The sequence below is a fragment of the Rhinatrema bivittatum genome, chromosome 3, assembly GCF_901001135.1.
Source record: "Rhinatrema bivittatum chromosome 3, aRhiBiv1.1, whole genome shotgun sequence".
In the NCBI taxonomy this organism is placed as follows: domain Eukaryota; kingdom Metazoa; phylum Chordata; class Amphibia; order Gymnophiona; family Rhinatrematidae; genus Rhinatrema; species Rhinatrema bivittatum.
Genome location: NC_042617.1, coordinates 435,600,675 through 435,619,871, shown reverse-complemented (window position 1 = coordinate 435,619,871; position 19,197 = coordinate 435,600,675). Strand labels below are relative to the sequence as shown.

At 43.6% G+C, this 19,197-nt stretch overlaps 1 protein-coding gene across 2 annotated transcripts in view; it reads right to left on the bottom strand.

Moving 5' to 3' along the window:
- The window catches only part of TRAPPC12 (trafficking protein particle complex 12), a 350,210-nt gene that overhangs the window by 322,496 nt on the left and 8,517 nt on the right, over window positions 1–19,197 (bottom strand). The window contains exons 2-3 of one of the 2 annotated variants that reach the window (XM_029595791.1): window positions 7,139–7,225; window positions 364–501 (exon numbers count right to left, since the gene is read on the bottom strand). The gene's annotated coding sequence lies outside the window, so the exon portion shown is untranslated. The remainder of the gene's footprint in view (window positions 1–363; window positions 502–7,138; window positions 7,226–19,197) is intronic. The other variant, XM_029595790.1, reaches the window with a different exon arrangement.

The following is a 19,197-nucleotide window of genomic DNA, read 5'->3' as shown; positions in this document are numbered from 1 at the left end:
GGGGGGGGGAAGGGGAAGGAGCCCACAAGGGGCCATGGGAGGGAAGGGAATAGAAGCAAAGATGTTATGCATAGGCCTGTGCCCTGAATGTTGCTGACCTCACGCTAGCTCGCATGCCCTTTTGAACAGGACATTACTACCCTTAAAGGCACAGGGCTCGTGGGCCAACTCCCAACACTGAGGAGCGCCAGATCTTTGGAGGTGATCCCCTTACCCTCCATGGGAAAGAGTTATTAGGAGGGGGTGGGAAGTTCTCTCCTCAAAACATTTTGCTAGGTGCCCCAGAATCTAAACCTATGTCACTGCGCTCAGTCTTTATAAATCCACTTCCAATTGTCTACTCTTCAGCTGTATTTGCTTTACATTTATCGTTCTGATGCCTGCATGAGATTCTGATGAAGATTAGCACAGCAGCATCCTGATTTCCTTAAACTCTTGATGGTGGGAGTGGATCAATAGGAGGTCCTTTCAAAACACCAACACTGCCTCAAGAATTCAAATCTAAATGAAAAAAAAAAGATAAACCTTAATGATTTTGTGGCAGCTCACCACCGCAATGCTTAACTTTTTCCTAGTACTCTTGCCTTAAATCAGTTCTACATTTCTCATTGTCAGCATTTCTTCTGAAGAAGCTAATTGTGCATGGGATCACCATGGAAACCCAAACATCACACAGCACATAAAGTTAATTCATAGCCACTGCAGTGGGAGACCGGGCACAAGTGTGAACTTTCCATGTAGCCGCAGGGATGACCCTTATAGGTGTTAATGTCTCCTAGAAAATACTAAAGCCCCAAAGGGCATAAATGGTAATTATGGATTGAGACATTTCTTGACTAAATGTTGAGAACTATGAGAAAATGAAAAGTGCACTTTAAAGTGCAAAATATGCAATTAATATCAAGGGTATCAGGAACCAATCACTTCTGTGATCAGCTGGGATTGTCATACCTAGCCTGTGCTTCCTATAATGTATGGCTTCCGTTTCCATAGTGACAGAAGAAAAGTTCCATAAAATCATTAGGAAGCCTGGGGTCTTCTTTCCTCCTTGACTAAAGGGGAAATGAATATCTACCCTTGTGCTTTTGTAGCAGAACTACTGCTTGGCTAATGTTCTGGGCAGAGATTGCACTGTTGCTTCCTACAGTTGATTATGTTCAGTAACTTGGCTATATTTTTAGTATTAGAACTGTTTGCTTTCTTAACCTGGCTCTTTGCTACTTCCACTTGCAATCCCTCTTTCCAAGGGACTAACCTTACGAGCACTGCTGAGCACTGACCCACCAGGTACAATGTTTTGGGCATGGATTCTGTGATGGGGGCAGGCTTAATCTGTAGGACCTCTCTTAGGAATCACTCTTAAAAACAGTCTTCACACCAAGTGTTGGGTTCCAAATAAAAATGAGGTTTACCCAATAAAAAAAATGAAGCAGCTCTGTATACACAAAAATAAAACAGTTTGAAGTACACAAGACAGGAAATATAGTTAGTGCTACATGGAGTCTTGCAATTGTAGCAGGTACAAAAATAGATCAGACACAGTTCCAAAAAGAATAAAAGATAAGTCCTCAGACCACTTGAATACTGGTACAGGACTTAAGGGATTCCTCCCCGTTCTCCCAAAGGTGTCTTCTCCTCTAGAAACCTTTGGACTCCAGGAAAATCTTCTTCTCCCATACAAGAATGATAACCTGATGAATGTCCCAGCTCCTTGGCAAGGCCTTTCCTTCTTCCTTCACCCCTAGTATACAGGAACCCACCTTGACTCTGGACCACAGGATTCCCATGGAATCATCTTCCACTTCAGAGATTGAAAAGAGAGGTAAATAACCCTTTACCCTCCAGGCGCCCAATGAGAGCCAAAATCCATGGCTGCCTCTCATCAGCTTTCTTCAACATCAAACTCCTCAAGGCAATCCTAAGAATTCCCCACAGTGGCTTGAGTCATCATTTATAGACCTCCTCAATGACCTACCCTTTAGGGCAGGGATGATCAAACTGGGACCCTTGGGCAGGAAGCGGCCCGTTTCCCCCTTGTTTCCAGCCTGCCAAACTCAGAGTGATCTCCTGTGTCTCTGATCTGACTCAATATCATAAGCAGTGGCCTGATGTCACACAAATTAGCGCATCATATCCGTTAGCACCGCCGGGCGCCATGGCCGCCGGCCGTGGCGGACCGAGGCCGGGCCGGCGGGTGCTGCAGGAGTAATTACCCGTGACTTCGGGTGTCGTCCGGGGCTCCAGTGGGGCAGGCTGCCCTTCTGCTCCGTTCTTGCAGTCACGACTGTTTTGGGTCTGGCTGGCTGGCTCCGTGGACTCAACTCCGCCCCTCTCTTCCTCTAGGGCCGCGCGCGCGACTGAAGATGGCTCTTAAAGGAGCCATGACAGGAAACTGTCATGGCTCTCCCTGAGACTCCTCCCCCAAACATCCTGTATTTAAGGCAAGGTCTGGGTCTCAGACCTTGCCTTGGTACTGAGGTTCCTGCCTTGAGCTTGCTCCAGCGTTCTCTGTTCGTGGTTCTTCGTCCCTCTCTGCTTCCCTGTTCCGTGGATTGATTCTTGGCTATTGACTTCTGGACTGGTGGACGTGTCTTCTCCTGGATTGACCCTGGTATGGCATTGGACCCTTCTCCTGGCTTGACCCTGGTACGGATCTGGACCATTCTCCTGCTTAGACTCTGGACTGGATCTCGACCTCGTTTGTGTATCGAACCCCTGGATCGGCTTTTGACTCTTCTACGACTTCGTCCTCAGACTGCTATGACCTGCTGGAGGCGCCAGCCGTCTGGAACCCACGACTGGCAGGAGGCGCCTGCATCCAGACCAGTCTTCAGAGGAGTCTCCTAAGTCCCAGCGGCCGGGTCCCTACGGGCTCCTCCCGGGGGGATTACGTGCTTCCAGGGTGAAGTCTTCATTCAACTTCTTCCTGTCCAGAGGCCTCGCCAATCAACGGTAGCTGTCTACCTCGAGAAAAGGGTCCACAGCCCTAACAATATCAGGCCTTTGAGAATGACATGGGGACAGTTTTAGATTCAGAGAGGGCAGAAACAAAGAGAGTAATGCAGAAGAAAGAAGAGTCAGTTGCTGCCACTGTGCAGGAGCAGAAGGGAGAACCAACTAAAGAGAAGCTTCAGAGATAGGAGGGGAGATACTGGGGTTTGGCTGGAGTGTGTGCTACAATTGTGTGGCAACAGCCCAGACCCTCTCCTTACTCCTGGGACTGGAACTCTGAGGGAAGCCTCCTGCTGCCAGACTGGAGCTCCAAGAAGGACCCTTCTGGCCCTTGCGGCAGGCTAAAGCCACAATTTATGGCTCTGCTTTAAAAAAAAAATTATTGGCCCATCCCTGCTTTAGAGGATGAATCCACTTTGTCACTCCTAAGTGACCATCATTCCTTTGGAGCCTCCCATTGCAGGAATTTTTCTCCCTCAAAGAAAATAGTGAAGCCTAGATTCTCCTACATAGTTATAACAGTGTGGCTTTACTCTTAAAACAACTATGGCTGAGGTTGTACTGAAGATGTGTGATGCAAGATCGGGCCTTAGACAGGGATGCATTTTGCATAAATGTTCCTGTGGCAACAATATATAGAGTTTGATATTCAGCACCACGTAGCCAGAAAAGTTTGCAGTTACCCAGCTAAGTGGTGCTGTTTGAGCATTCAGCTATGTTCAGTTACCACCAGTCAGCCGAATAATTGCTGGGTGAGACAAAAGCATTTTGGAGGTTTGACTACTTATCCAGCTAACTTAATTACGTGGGGCCTTGTATGTACGGCATCTGCAGAGTTTCTGTCTTCCAAGAGAAATCTGACCTAATGAAGGGTGTTAAACTTATAAAAGCCAATTACAAATTACCGAAATTCAACCTTATCCAGCTAACTTAGCCAGATTTGTCAGATCTGATATCCGGTTAATTTTCTCAGCTAGGTAGTGGCTGAATATTTACTTCATAATTTTTATTCCAGAAAAATATGAAATTTGTATAAAAACATATAAAAGGCATAGGAATAAGAGGAAGAGGATGCAATTTGACAAGGATTGCTACAACTTGAAGAATGTATCCCCTATAACATTTCCCTTTATTGAATGGTGGCAAGCTTCTCCAGTCGTTTGCGCTCTCTACTGCATCTGAATGTATCTCGCCTTTGAATATTTGTATAAGTATGTGATGAATTAAGGATACAGTTAGGAATGTTGTAAGATATTTAACTTAGAGGAACAAAGCTATATAAATAAAGTGTGGAACATTTGTGATATTGCTCACACTATTCTGTGATATGTGTTTGCATCAGCATGCATAAAATACAATTTCTGCACAGATAACATTTTGTCAGCATAAACAGTATCTTCTGCGCATGAAGAATGATTTATGCGCGCAAAACACAAATTTGTGCACAAAGCATTTTCTCTGCTCATAAAACATGCTTTATACACAGAAAACTTGCTTTGTGCACTAATTGATTTCTATGTATATAATTTCCGAGTACAGGACCCTGAACTCCAGATTCAGCCCCACCGACTAGCATTAGCCTGAGTAACTTTACTTCAGCTCTGACCTGGAGCTAAAATTCCAGCACAAAAAAAAAAACCTCCATGTGTTAAGCCTATGTGCCTCTCTGCATCAAACAGTAATAGCCAATGTCTTCATTAACATGGGAGGAGGAGTGCTAAATTTCTGCGCACGTTTTTTGCAAGCAGAACTCCTCGCTGCATCAGAAGTAAAGTCTAGGTACAAAAAAACATGCATGTATTTGCAGGTAAAACTAAGTACGTAGCCCAGTGCACAATATTACAGTTGGGCCCTAAGATTACGGTAATTTACTGGAAAACTCTTTAGACGATATTACCTAAAGCGTTGTTAAAGCTGTACTATCAGGGTTGGGCAAATAGAAATTTGCTGAGACTGAAATAATAGGTACAATTATGTCTGTTGCAAATCTCTTCATTAATAAAAAAATCATTTAATATAAGATATTAGATTTTCTGTTCAAATCACATTTGCTTATATTTTATGTCACCTGTCCAAAATTAGGCTCCAGGCAGCATGCAACAGGATAAAATAAATATACAATATCAACAGTACTATATAGTAACATTAGTATACAATATAACAAAAAGGTATGCCCAATAATAGCAATAATATAAAAACCAAAAACATACATCCAACAATAAAATCCTTAAGCCTTAAATAAAACAAATTCCAAACATGCCAAGTTCCTCACTGTCTTCTTTATATTCAGTATGATCTCGTAACAAAAAATACCTGTAAGAAGGTTTCAAACCAGAAACTCTGCAGTTTGAGGTACAGATCACCCACAGGACCAGCTGCTCTCAAAACATCTTGGTAGAAATTATCTAGTTAACCTGACGGGGGCAGTCCATGTTCCTGGAAGTTCCTGATTGGAAGCTGTATATAAGAAGACCCTGCTTGGTACAACCTTGCTGGTCAAACAGTCTTCAAAGACCTCAACTGTGGAAATTCTGTCTGATTGACTCCTGATTCTTGCCGATCCATGACTAATTTCAGATCTGTACCAGATCCCAGATCCATGCCTAGAGCCAAAGCCTCAACCTACCTGCGACCTCAAGATATTCCATTGATTGCCTGGACCTTCGGACTCAATCTGTGGGGAATAGCCTTGGTGTTAAATGAAAATACTCCCCAGGAGCTGTAAATGGTGAGTTTTCTTCCCAAGCTGCTGCTTACCAAGACCCCTGGCATCTTCTGGACCATGTCCTTGCCCTCCTTTGGAGGGAAGTCCTAGCAACACCTGACAACATTAGGGGCACTACCTGATCTTATTATGTTTTCAAAGCAAATTTGTTTATAAGCCAAACCTCTTCAGGTCCATATGACAATAAAGTATATTGCTACTAATTAAGAATGCTACTAATTAAGGGCTGGCCCAATAATGCTTCATGCCCTTGAAGTAGCATTCACAGTCCTTGAAAGGAAATACCAGGCATTTCTCAACAGTGACACCTACAGGTGGGATTCAGGATGCATGCCTGCTGAGCGTTGCGGGAGTCATGATCAGTGATCTCTACCCAAACCATTGTGGCAATCGTTGCAATTTGGAGTCAGGCGGATGCAGATTCACTGGGGAAAAAACCATGGTGCTTCAGCCTCAGACTTCTCCCATCATAGATGGCAGAGAGTAGAAGGAGGGACAACAAAAAGAGAGAGAATACAATGATTATGGGAGGTATGAAGAAGAAAAATAGTTCGAGAAGTTTGAAGGATAAGGGATAATAGAAAAGTAATGAGATGAGGGATGACAGGAGAGGAAAAGGGAAAGATGAGGTTGCGAGGAAGGAAAGGAAGGCACAAAAAGATAGATTGTATCAAAAGAGAGGGGAGGAAGAAGGCTGTGGAGGAAGAGCACAAGAAGTTCAAAGCAGAACTAATGGATCCTACTTTCTGGAATGTGGACAAATCTGTGCATAAAGTGGATCCCCTGACATGTCCTATACATTTGGTGTAGAGAGGACACCAAACAAGGTTGTTCGGGTGGGACACACACACAGACATGGCGGTCTCACGAGCCTTCTTCCCTTTGGAAAGCAGGCTAAAACAAAAGGAAGGTGGATGGGGGAATAGACAAGGAAAAGAGAAGACCTGACAGGAAATAGTGAAACTATTTCCTGTCAGGTCTTATAGTTATTCCGCATTAAGCTTCTTACGGCTTGCAATTGTTCTGGAGTTCCTCCATACGTTTCGTATGTTCTCACGTTCTAATAATCAATGTTTAATGCTCTAATGTTTAATGTTTTCTCCAATGTTTCGAATGTATTTTTGCTTTTATTGTTTAAGGTTCAATGTAACGCCCTCCGGCGGCAGTTCTGTTTCACTGTAAACCGGTATGATCTGTATATTTTACAGGAATGTCGGTATATAAGAATTCAAAATAAATAAATAAATAAACAAACAAGGACAAAGATAGGTGCTTCCAGTGAAAAAAACTGAATGGAAAGATAAGGAGGTAGGTAGAGAATAGAGATGGACACAATTTGCTAAGCAATAATGGCTTACTGCTATATCAAATTCTTGTGGGTGGCTGTGAATGTTACACAAAATATTCCCAGATCTTCCCCCTTTCTAAAGAAAAGAAAAGACATTGACTGTCGTGCATTACCTGTGGCAGCGTTCCACTTCTTGGGTTGGAGGCTCTGTACACTTTTTCCCAAACGGAATCACGTGTAAATATCCACAGAACCAGAACCTTAAAAATAATAAGAGAATAAGGATCTAAAAATGATTTGTGACAATGTCCCCAACAGTGATGTAAATCATTTTGGTTTTCACTAATCTTCCCCAATATTATTAAACTTACACGAATCCAGAAACCGTGTTAGAGATAAATCACCGTGATCGTTCCTTGCCTTTTTAACATCTGGCTTGTACTGCTAATAAAGTTTATAGTTCAGACATTTAAATATGGAAAACATTTATGGAAACATATTTAAGCCCCTAATGAGAAATTACTACTTACCTGATAATTTCCTTTCAGATAGTCAGATGAATCCAGAACCAGTGGGTTATGCATCTCTACCAGCAGATGGAGATGGAGCAAAGCTGACGTCACAGTAAATATACTCCAGGAGTGACATCAGCCTGCCAGTATTCTCTTCAAAAGCCAACTGTGGACAATCTAGCAAAACCTTGATCAATAACAGATAACCATTTCAGTACTCAGCCAACAGGAAACACTGAGCTCAGACAAAGAATTATTAACACTAGTCTGGGGACTGGATTAAAACCTACCAGTAACCCCTGGAACACGTAGCCACGCAGAAGGACCATAGCACAATCATTCGGCAGCCAAGCGCGAGAAGCTAGATTCATCTGACTAAAGAAAAGGAAATATTATCAGGTAAGTAGTCATTTCTCATTTCTTAGCATCTAGTCAGATGAATCCAGAATCAGTGGGATGTACCCAAACTACTCCCAAACAGGGTGGAAGGCTGCCCGCAGTCTAGTCAAAACCATACGTGCAAAGGCTGCGTCCTCTTGGGCATGCACATCCTGATGATAATACCTGGAAAAGATGGATAAGGAGGACCACTTCGCAGCCTAGCAAATGTCGACAGAAGACAGCAATCTAACTACTGCCCATGACATTGCCTGAGCCTTAGTGGAATGAGCCATAACCTGACAAGGCAATGGCTGTTCAGTATCCATTTACATGGCCATGAACACCTCTTTAATCCAGCAAGCTACTGTAGCCCACGAAAGCTGGCATGCCCTGTTTACTACCACCACAGAGGACAAACAGGCGATCCGTCTTCTAGAAAGGTTTAGAAACCTCCAGATACCCCATGATGTGTCTCTTGACATTCAAGAGTCGCAAAAGGCAATATTCCTCCACATCTCTTTCCCTATTCAGAGACGGCAGGGAAATGGACTGATTCAAGTGAAAATCTGAGACCATTTTTGGCAAAAAGGAAGAAACAGTACACAGCTGTTTCATCCCTAGAGTCACTTGGAGGAATGGCTCCCGGCAAGACAAGGCCTGCAGGCTCGGAAATTCGACGTGCAGAGTGCAGAAAAAATTGCCACAGGAAACAGTGTTTTCAAGGTCAGTAACCGCAAGGAAAGGTTTAAATGTAGGGCCTAGTAAGAAATCCAAAACCAGATTAAGACGCCACAATGGCACCAGTAACCGCAAGGGAGAATGAAGATGTTTCATTCCTTTCAAGAAACGGACCACATCTGGATGAGCTTACAAGGGACCACCATTCACGTGACCCCTGAAACAGGCAATAGCTGCTACTTGTACCTTTAAGGAATTAAGGGCAAACCCTTAATTCAATCCAATCTGCAAAAATTCCAAAATGAGTGTGATCTTAATGAGGAAGAACACCTCGATCTTCACACCAAGCCTCAAACACTTGCCAAACCCACACTTAGACCAAGGATGTAGAGAACCTTCTCACTTGTAGCAAGGTGGCAATCACTGCAGTAGAATATGCACACTTCAACAAAATCGAGTTAGATCTTCATGAAGAACAGGCCCCTGTGCGCTGGAAACCAGAGGGGGGAGTTTACCAAGAGGCTTTGCAGATCTGCATACCATGGTCTCCTGGGCCAATCTGGTGCCACCAGAAGCCTCTGTGATCCTCGACCCTCTGAACCATTCTGCCCAAAATGGGCCATGGGGGAAAGGCATACAGAAGCTTGCCCTCCGGCCATTCCTGCATGAGGGCATTGATACCCAAGGACTCCAGATCTCTCCTGCGACTGAAGAATTGAGGAACCTTCGCACTGCAGGTCTAGAAAAGAAAGGCCCAGCAATCCACTATTGGCTGAAATGCCTCGTCTGACAATACCCATTCTCCTAGGTCCAGACTCTCCCTGCTGAGAAAGTCTGCTCTCACATTATCTTTTCCTGCAATGTGCGAGGCCAAGATCTCCTGAAAATGCTCTTCCGCCCATTCCATAAGTTGGTCTGTCTCCTGCAACCCATGCTGGCTCTTGGTTCCTCCATGCTGACTGATGTAAGCCACTGTCGTTGCATTATCAGACATTATTCGGTCTGCTCGACCCAGCAACCTGCCGCCTAACCACAAGCACGCCAACCGGATTGCCTGGGCTTCCAGCTGATTGATGTTCCAGAGATACTCTTCTGCACTCCAGCGCTCTTGTGCCACCAGTCCCTGATAGTGTGCTCCCCAACCCTGGAGGCTTGCATCTGTTGTGAGTACTAATCAGTCCAGTGATTTTAGGGAAACTCCCCTTCTTAGATGATCCGCTTGTAACCACCACTGTAGTTGAGAGCAGACCTCCATTGGCAAGTGGAGCCGAATCCTGAGACTGTGGGCTCTAAAGAAGGCACTAAAAAGGAAGAATATGCGCCCTCACCCATGGCACCACTTTCAGGTTTGCTGCCATCAAACAGAGTATATGCAGATAGGACCACACTGTCGGGCGTATAGTGTTCAACAGACACACTCGCACCATCAACTTCTGAATACGAGCTTCTGGCAGGAAAACCCTGCCCTGCATTGTGTCAAACCAAACACCAAGATACTCTAGCAACTGAAAAGGCTAAAGATTGCTCTTGGCCAGGTTGACCACCCTGCTGAACTCCTGCAAAAGGGAAATCACCTTGTGAGTCACCACGCAGCTCTATTCCAGAGACTTGGTCCGAATCAGCCAGTCATTCAAAGACGGGCGTACCAGGATCCCATCCTTTCTCCACTCTGCTGCCATCACCACCATAACCTTGGAAAAGGTTATGGGTGTGGTGGCCAGACCAAAAGGCAGTGCCCAAAACCTATAATGGCATCCCAAAACCATGAATCTCAGAAAACACTGGTGCTCTAGTCAGATGGGAATGTGCAGGTATACCTTGGACAGGTCCAAGGAGGTCAACGACATTATCACTGAGTGTAATGTTTCCATGTGAAAATTAGTCACCCACAAATGATGGCTGACCACTTGAGGTCCAGGATGAGTTGAAAGGAGCCCTCCTTCTTGGGCACAACAAAATAAATGAAATATTGACCCATATTTTCTTGAGATGTGTGTACGGGAACTACAGCCCTCAGACTAAGGAGCCTTGACAATGTACACTCCACTGCCTGCTTCTTCTGCAGGGAGACACCAAGAACACGTCTCGAGGAACACTGCGAAACTCCAGCACATATTCCTCTTGAATTACCTGAAGGACCCACTGGTCCGATGTGATTTTGACCCACTTCTCAAAAAAGAGAGAGAGGTGCCCCCCATCTCCTGTTCCCGGGAGTGCGTCGGCAAACCTTAATTGGGAGGCTTGGAAGGTTCCACAACCTAAGCCCATGCCCCATCTGGGCTGTCTGGGACAAAAGAACTGCGACCTACCGAAAGGTCAAGTCCTCTGAAAGGATGCTCTTCTGTGGGGTCGAAAATGCTTGGATCCCCTGGCCCGACCTCTCATGCCAAAGTAGCACAGCATCTGTGTCTTATCCTCTGGCAACCGAGGAACTGGGGCAATTTCGGAAGGTTAGCCTTGGAGGTCGCATTGGCGAACCAATTTCTCAGCCATAACTGATGCCTTGCAACTATTACCTAAGCCACCCCTCTGGCTGAGATGCAAACCAAATCACAGCCTACATCTGCCAAAAGGCAGCTGCTGGCTCCATAACTTCCCTGGAATTCATTCCAGATTCATCAACCTCCTGAGAGAGAAGTAAACAAGAGCGATCCACCAGGGAACAACAAGAAGCTATCTGCAAGTATCGTGTACATCCTTCAAGGCTGCTCCTCCCTCCACGGGGATAGTTGTCTGCTTGGAGATAGCACAGACAAGCGCGTCCACTTTCAGAAAATGCAAACGCTCTCTCACCACTGGATCCAGGGGTATAGGCCTTCTAAACCCAACCCCCCTCTGAAATTAACCTCTACAGCGTCCAACTCAAGATCAATCAATTCCTGAATGGCCTCCATAACAGGGAAAAAACAAGAGGCTTTATGCAAAGAAACCAAAATGGGATTTTTCTTTGGTTCAGACATGGAATCTACCCGATGTACTCCCAGCATCTTTAATGTCTGGGAAATCAGAGCCAGTAACTCATCTTTATGAAAGAACCGCAACATAGTCCTAAATGTTTCCAGTCTCAGAGGAATTTCCCATACTCCAGAGAGTCAGGATTGGTCTCATCTTCCGTACCATCTGGATTCCTATTGGGAGGACCTACTGCTGATCTAGGTGTACTTCGGCGCTTAACAGTAGTACTGAATGAGTGAGAGGTCACCTCCTGAAACTCTGACATGGCAGGACTGGACGAGGCTGAGGACTGCGCCTGAAGAAAGGATTGCAATCCTTGAAAAAATTCTACCTCAGAAAATGCAGAAGGATCCATGCCAAAACCAGAAGGCATCTGTGCTGTGCCCACTGAGCTATCTTTCCCCGCTGATGAACCAGTTAAGGAAGTTCCAAGGTCAGGTGCCCATCCTGACATGTCTTTATCCAGGCCGTTATCAGGTTGGGAAGTATCAGGTTTAATAAAATCAGAGAAGCCTCAGCCTCTAAGCAGCGCTGACACAAGTAAGAGGGCACGCCAGGCTGAGATGCCCGAATATGACAAGCAGCACAGAGGGAAAAGGTGCTTAGTTTTCTTAACCACAGGCACCAACAGTCTGTCAGTATGCTGAACAGGCGACTGAAGGTGTGCATCCAGCTGAATTCATGCTGTAAAATATATGCATCCAAAATTTAGGTGCCCAAAATGTAGACATCCCAAGGCTAAGTGTCCCAAATGTAAGCGCACAAACAATGCACCCAAAGTTTGCACACAGGCAAGCGCGCGCCTAACATAGAAGCCACTATCACCTAGACGCTCAAGTAGGCGTCAGACTAAATGTCCAAAAACTGGGTGCACAACCTGGACGCACAGACACACTTGCACACACCGATGGTACTGAAGAGGGCAGCCAAACGTACAGGAAAAGGCACTTGAAGACACCGCCGCGACCTACCTCGCAGCGCACAATGAAAAGCCCAACAGCGAGTTCTAGCCCACATGGGCTGTTCAACCCGCCAGGCTGCCCACGTCCCTTAACCTCCCTTGGGGGCGGGAATGAACGTCGGAATGGCGCGCCAAGCACAGAGACCGGAGAAAGGGGGAAACCTTACAACATCCCTTCTACGCCATCTTTCTTTTTTAAATTTTTTTATGTCTTACCTGAGCTTGACCCTTTTCGACAGTATATGCAATTTAGACCCAATGTGCCTATTTCTTATTTACTAGAAAGCTACCTCATATTTGTTGTCATATCTGTACGTATCTATTACTTATGTACTCAATGCCTTGTTAGGTTATATAATCTGCTTTTAGGAAAAGATGGCATATCCAATTCTTATACATAATAAATAAGGGGTTTCTTCCATTCTGCAATTTGATTTCTGTAAGATTTCACAGTGTGGTGCCTTGTTAGTTCATTTAAATGCACAGAAATAAAGTTGAACAAATGAAGTGATCTGACACTTCAGAACGGACAAGAAAGGACTCAGAGACCTTGGTTTTTAAATTTATTATAAGCCATAAAATGCCACTGTCTTTCCTTTTCTTTTTTTTTAATTTATAATTTTTATTGTAATCCTTGAAAAAGATAACAAACCAAACATATCATGGCCCGTAGGCTTATACATCATCAAGTATCAATGACAACTTTCCAATTTTATAAACTAATTCCCCTTAACCCCCCCCCCCCACCCCTTCGTGCTGTTTTCCTAAACATCAAATTATACAACAGATCGCGGATAACAAATAATCTTAACTAATAGCGATACATACAGGAGTACACTCAGGAAAGACCAATAATAATACAAGAGGTATATATAGAAGGAACCAACATGTATACTGGTGTTGTTAGTGCCCTGGGTTACCGGTCCTAGGGGTGCTATACGTAGGATGTGCTTGCCTCCAAGTAGGGCATTCAAACCTTATGAAACTTGTCCATCCTGTGTTGTTTGGCCACAGTTATTTTATACATTGTGCAAGTTTTGTCCAATCTCATCAGGACCTCCTGAAAAGTGGGAGCATTTGGTCTTTTCCAAGAATAAGCAATCTCCATTCTCAATGCAATACAACAATGCTGAATAAAAGTATGGGTGTGATGAGGGAAATCCTCATCATGCAAATAAAAGAGTCCATGTGTTATGGCTAAGTGGATGGGTGCTTTTAAAATGTCTGAAAGGAAAATATCTAATTTCAACCAGGTGCTTTGAATTTGTTTGCAATCTCACCACATATGTCAAAAAGAGCCTGGCAGAGAGCAATTACGCCAGCATAACCCACTAATTCGAGGATTGAACTTGCTTGGTTGAGTGGGCGCTATGTACCATCTAAATAGTACTTTATAGCTATGCTCAATTATATAGGAGGAGATTGAAACGGACTTGGTCTTCATGAATATCAAAGAATGAATGTTCATGAATGTTCAAATCAAAAACTCTCCAGATCCTCCTCATTTACGCCCCTCCTGGGTTGCTAAACCTTGATGTATCGCCTTTAGTGGAAATTATAGCTAAATACTTGACCTTGGATACTCCTTCCATCATCCTTGGGGACTTTAATCTACACATTGACGTCAGGCCTCAATCATCTAATTGTGAAGTTCTCCTTTCCTCACTCTCAGCTATGGGCTTTACCCAAATTATCACCCAACCCACTCATAAAGGGGGTCACACCCTTGATCTTATCTTCACAAATAATAGCCTCATACAACTCTCATCCCCTTCCTACCTTCCAGTACCATGGTCAGACCACTTTATGATCACCTCCACTTTTAAAATGACGACAGGATCTCTTGCACCCCTGCCACCAACAACACTGCACTATAGGAAATCTTGTCCTTCAGAAGCCCTTGACAATTCTCTATGCAAAGAACTACCCAACTTGGATCTTTCGAACCCTAATGCAGCTATACTTTCTTGGCAAAATATCACTGAAACCATAGCAAATAATCTATGCCCTCTATCATCAAAAAAATTTCAATCCATCTCAGAAACATAAACAACCATGGTTCTCTTTGGAGCTTCGCACATTAAAACAAAGCCTAAGACAGAAGGAAAAGAAATGGCGGAACTCCCCCAATCCTCAATCTCTAGCCATCTACAAAGCAGCTCTCCATCATTACAGAACCATGACACTGCGAACCAAAAGAGACTTTTACGCCCACCGTATCCATGATATGTTCTTCGATGCAAAGGCCCTTTTCGCTTATGTTTCAGACCTCACCAAGATTACTTCAGCACCAATTTCTGATGATATAGCCCAATCAAAGGCCAATGAACTGGCCATCTTCTTCCAGAGTAAAATTGCTAATACCTTGGCTAAATTACCCTCCAATCCTATCACACCTTCTTTAGATCCCCTCTACCGCCCTAACTCATTCACTACATTGGAAACATTCGAACCCACCTATTCTACAGAGGTGGAAACTATCCTCAAAAGAATGAAACCCTCCTCTCATCCACAAGATTATATCCCATCTAAATTACTGCTTCTAATACCAGACTCCATCTCCAAATACCTAGCAGACATTATTAACTGCTCATTTTCACAAGGTATCTTCCCAGACACTCTCAAACTAGCAACTCTCAAACCTATCCTCAAAAAACCAAACTTGGACCCAGATGATCTAAAAAATTATCGACCAATATCTAATTTGCCTTTTATAGCCAAAATCATGGAGAAAGTAGTAAATAATCAACTATCAAATTACTTGGAGGAAAATAATATCCTTCATCCTTCACAATATGGATTTCGGAAAGAACATAGTACGGAATCACTCCTCATATCACTCCTTGATCAAGTATACCTGGGATTTGACAAAGGATGCTCCTTCCTGCTTGCACTCCTTGATATCTCCGCAGCTTTCGATACAGTCAACCATGCTATATTATTAAACCGGCTATCCGACATAGGAATCTCAGGATCTGTCTTCAGATGGTTCGACTCATTCCTCAGTAATCGAGGTTATAAGGTTAAAATCAATAATATGGAATCTCCTTATACTAATTCCCCACATGGAGTCCCCCAGGGCTCCTCTCTATCTCCCACTCTATTTAATATTTATCTCCTCCCTCTCTGCCATTTCCTCTCGTCGCTAAATTTGAAATTCTACGTATACGCAGACGATGTCCAAGTTTTGATTCCTATAACAGGCTCTTTGGACTCAGCAATCAAATTATGGGAATCTCACCTTCAAACTATTAACCATCTCCTTACTAGCCTCAACCTGGTGTTAAATACTGCTAAGACTGAAATCCTGCTTATCACCCCTGAAAATAGTCTACACTTACAACAATTGCACACTATCTCCCACATCACTCATGCTAGAGATCTTGGAGTTATTATTGACAACCATCTGAGCTTAAAGAAATTTATAAATTATACTATAAAAGAATGCTTCTACAAGTTACAGGTGCTTAAAAAACTCAAGCCTCTCCTATATCACCATGACTTCAGGACTGTACTCCAAGCAATCCTGTTCTCTAAGGTCGATTATTGTAACTCGATCCTACAAGGTCTACCAGCTGTTACATTAAAACCTCTGCAACTACTCCAAAACGCAGCTGCAAGGATTTTGACCAACACTAAGCGCAGAGATCACATCACGCCCATTTTAAAAGACCTACATTGGCTTCCAGTTAATTTTAGAATTGTTCACAAATTCCTCACCATTATTCATAAAAACATCCACCACCAGACTCCACTAGACCTACTACACCCTTCAGCTAGACCTTTGAGAGATGCCTATAAGGGATCCCTTCATGTTCCCCCAATCAAATTGGTACAAAGATTATCAATCAGGGACCGGGCCTTTTCAACAGCAGGCCCCACCATTTGGAATACACTACCCCCAGACCTCCGACAGGAAACCTGCCTCATAAATTTTAAAAAGAAACTGAAGACTTGGCTTTTCGGTAGAGCCTTTCCTGTCTCCTAGACTATATCCTACTAAGATATTTTTCAATCAGCTGTACTTCAATAACTAGCAGAATGTCATATAATCATGTTATAATGCTAGAGTTATTCTCCTGAGGTTGGCTTCAAGCCCCTTCTCTCTGTTATATCTCTCTACTTTGATTATCTGTCTTTTCATTTCCAATTCCTAGTTACTCTCCCTTGTTATAATGTAACTTTTTACCTTCTGCTCACAATCTGTCTCCTCTTTTGAGGTTTGACTAGTTACTGTTAATGTACTATCGTTCTATGTAAACCGAGTTGATTTGATCTGTATCAAGAAAATCGGTATATAAAATCCCTAAATAAATAAATAAAATAAATAAAGACCATTGTTCTTCAGAGTATTCAGTAATTTATAAATTTTTTATATCAGATCCTTTACCAACTGAGATTGGGTACAATACCCCTCGAAAGGGGATCTCTTAAAGGCCAGTTGGGATTGCCTCTGCAAGGAGGCTATGAAATGAGCTATCTGGAGATATGTTAGAAATTCAAATGGTGGCAAATTATGTGCGACCTGCAGATCGGCAAGGGGAATTATTTTATCATTTGGCAGGAAATGGGCAACTTGAGTGAGATCTCTAGCTTTCCAGGCGGAGAAGGACAGGGAGGGAATGATGCATGGAGTAAAAGTGGTATTATGAAAGAGAGAAGATGAGTAGAAGTACGAAGCTGAGCCTATCAATTTATCCTTCCATGTGGACCAAACATTCAATGTGTGTCTAGTAGTGGGAGCTAAATTAGGGCATGGACGCCAAGTGTGCCTAGGATGCCAAACCATAGTTTGCAGTAGCATGTCTCCTGACCAGGTTTGTTCAATTTGTACCCAATGTTTTACCATTGGAACACGATGCCAGTCAATGATGGGGCGAAGCTACGAAGCAGCGCAGTACCAGGACACGTTTGGGAGTCCCAAGCCCCCCTTCAAGCTTGTTTTGAAAAAGAACAGACCCGGCTACCCTAGGAGGGTGGTGCCGCCAAAGGAATTGCATCAATTTCTTTTGCCAGCGTTTTAGAGTCGTATATGCTAATGGGATTGGAAGAGTTTGGAATAGATATAGTAGTCTCGGCAGGATATTCATCTTAACGACGGCAATCCTGCCAAGCCAGGAAATGGTAAGGCGTGACCATCGATCCATGTCCCTCTCGATTGTCTGGAACAAGGGGACATAGTTTGATTGAAAAAGATCAGATAGATTTTTACCTAAATAGACCCCTAAATATTTAATTTTGGACTGAGCCCATTTAAATAGATGATTGGATTTCAAATACATTGTAGTTTGGGAATCGCACGAGACATTCAATATTTCCGACTTATCCCAATTAATTTTAAAGCCAGAAACTGCACTAAAGGAAGCCAAATTATTTTCAATAGCCTGCAGTGAGGTGTGGGGATTACTAACTAAAAAGAATGTCATCTGCAAACAACGAAAGCTTGTAGGTCTCTGTTCCTAAGGTAAAGCCATCAATGAGAGCATTATTATGGATGGTAATGGCCAAGGGCTCCAAAAATATGGCAAATAGTATGGGTGAGAGGAGACAACCTTATCTAGTGCCCTGTTGTATATTAAAAGTATCCGGGTATCTCCCATTTATTTTCAGACACGCTTTGGGTTTATTATAAAGGGTATGGATCCAATAATAAAAGGAGTCACCAAAGTTTATAACCTTCAGAGTCTCAAAGAGGAAAGGCCAATGCACCATGTCGAAGGCTTTTTCTGCATCAATAGCAAGGAGGAGCGTGGGCAGGTGCTGATTATGCGCCCCCAGATTATATTTATAATTTTCCCGAACACTGTCGGTGGCCATCCTGCCTGGAATGAAACCAGCTTTGTCCGGGTGAATAATATGGGCAATAAAGCCATTCAAGCGGGCTGCAAGCACATTGGCCAGTAGCTTTAAATCAAGATTAATAAGGGATATTGGGCGATACGAGCCACAGAGTGTGGGGTCACGGCCTGGCTTGGCTATAATTGTAATGCCTGCAAAGTTTGGATCTGGTAGTAAAGAGTCTCCAGTCCGTAGGTGATTAAATAATTTTTACAGAGGTGTAACCAGCTGAGGGGCAAAGGACTTATAAAATTTTGCGGTGAATCCATCGGGACCGGAAGCCTTTCCTGCTTTGAGACCCCTAATAGCCAGTAGCAGTTCTGGGGTGGAGATATCCACATTAAGGAGTTCCCTCATCTCCATAGTGAGACGGGAGAAGGAAATGGAGCTCAAATATGAATGTATGGCCACTGGGGCAATCTGGGATTCAGCAGTGTATAAAGTTTGGTAAAATTTAAGGAATTGCTGGCCAGTCTCTGATGAAGCTGATAATATCTCGCCTAAGTCATTTTTAATTTTTAGGATATAATTTTGAAAAGTAAGTTTGTTAGCCAACAGCTTCCCTGCCTTCTCACCTCCTTCAAAGTGCTCTTGGCGAGAGTGTTCCAGAGAATGAGCGATACAATCAGCTTCCAGTCTATGGAGATCCTCTCTGGCTTTAGTGAGAGGAGTCAAAATAGCTGGGAATCTGCTCTGAATATGTTGCTTTGAGAGAAGGCGTATCTCATCCCGCAACTGGGAACTTGCCTCATTCTTTTGGTTCTTGAGACATGAGAAGAGAGATATAAAGAGGCCTTTGATGAATATCTTAAAACAATCCCAGACCACCACAGGGGAATCAACAGAGCCATCACTGGTTCCGAAGAAGTAATTAATGACTTGGGAAATGTCTTGTACATAGGATGGA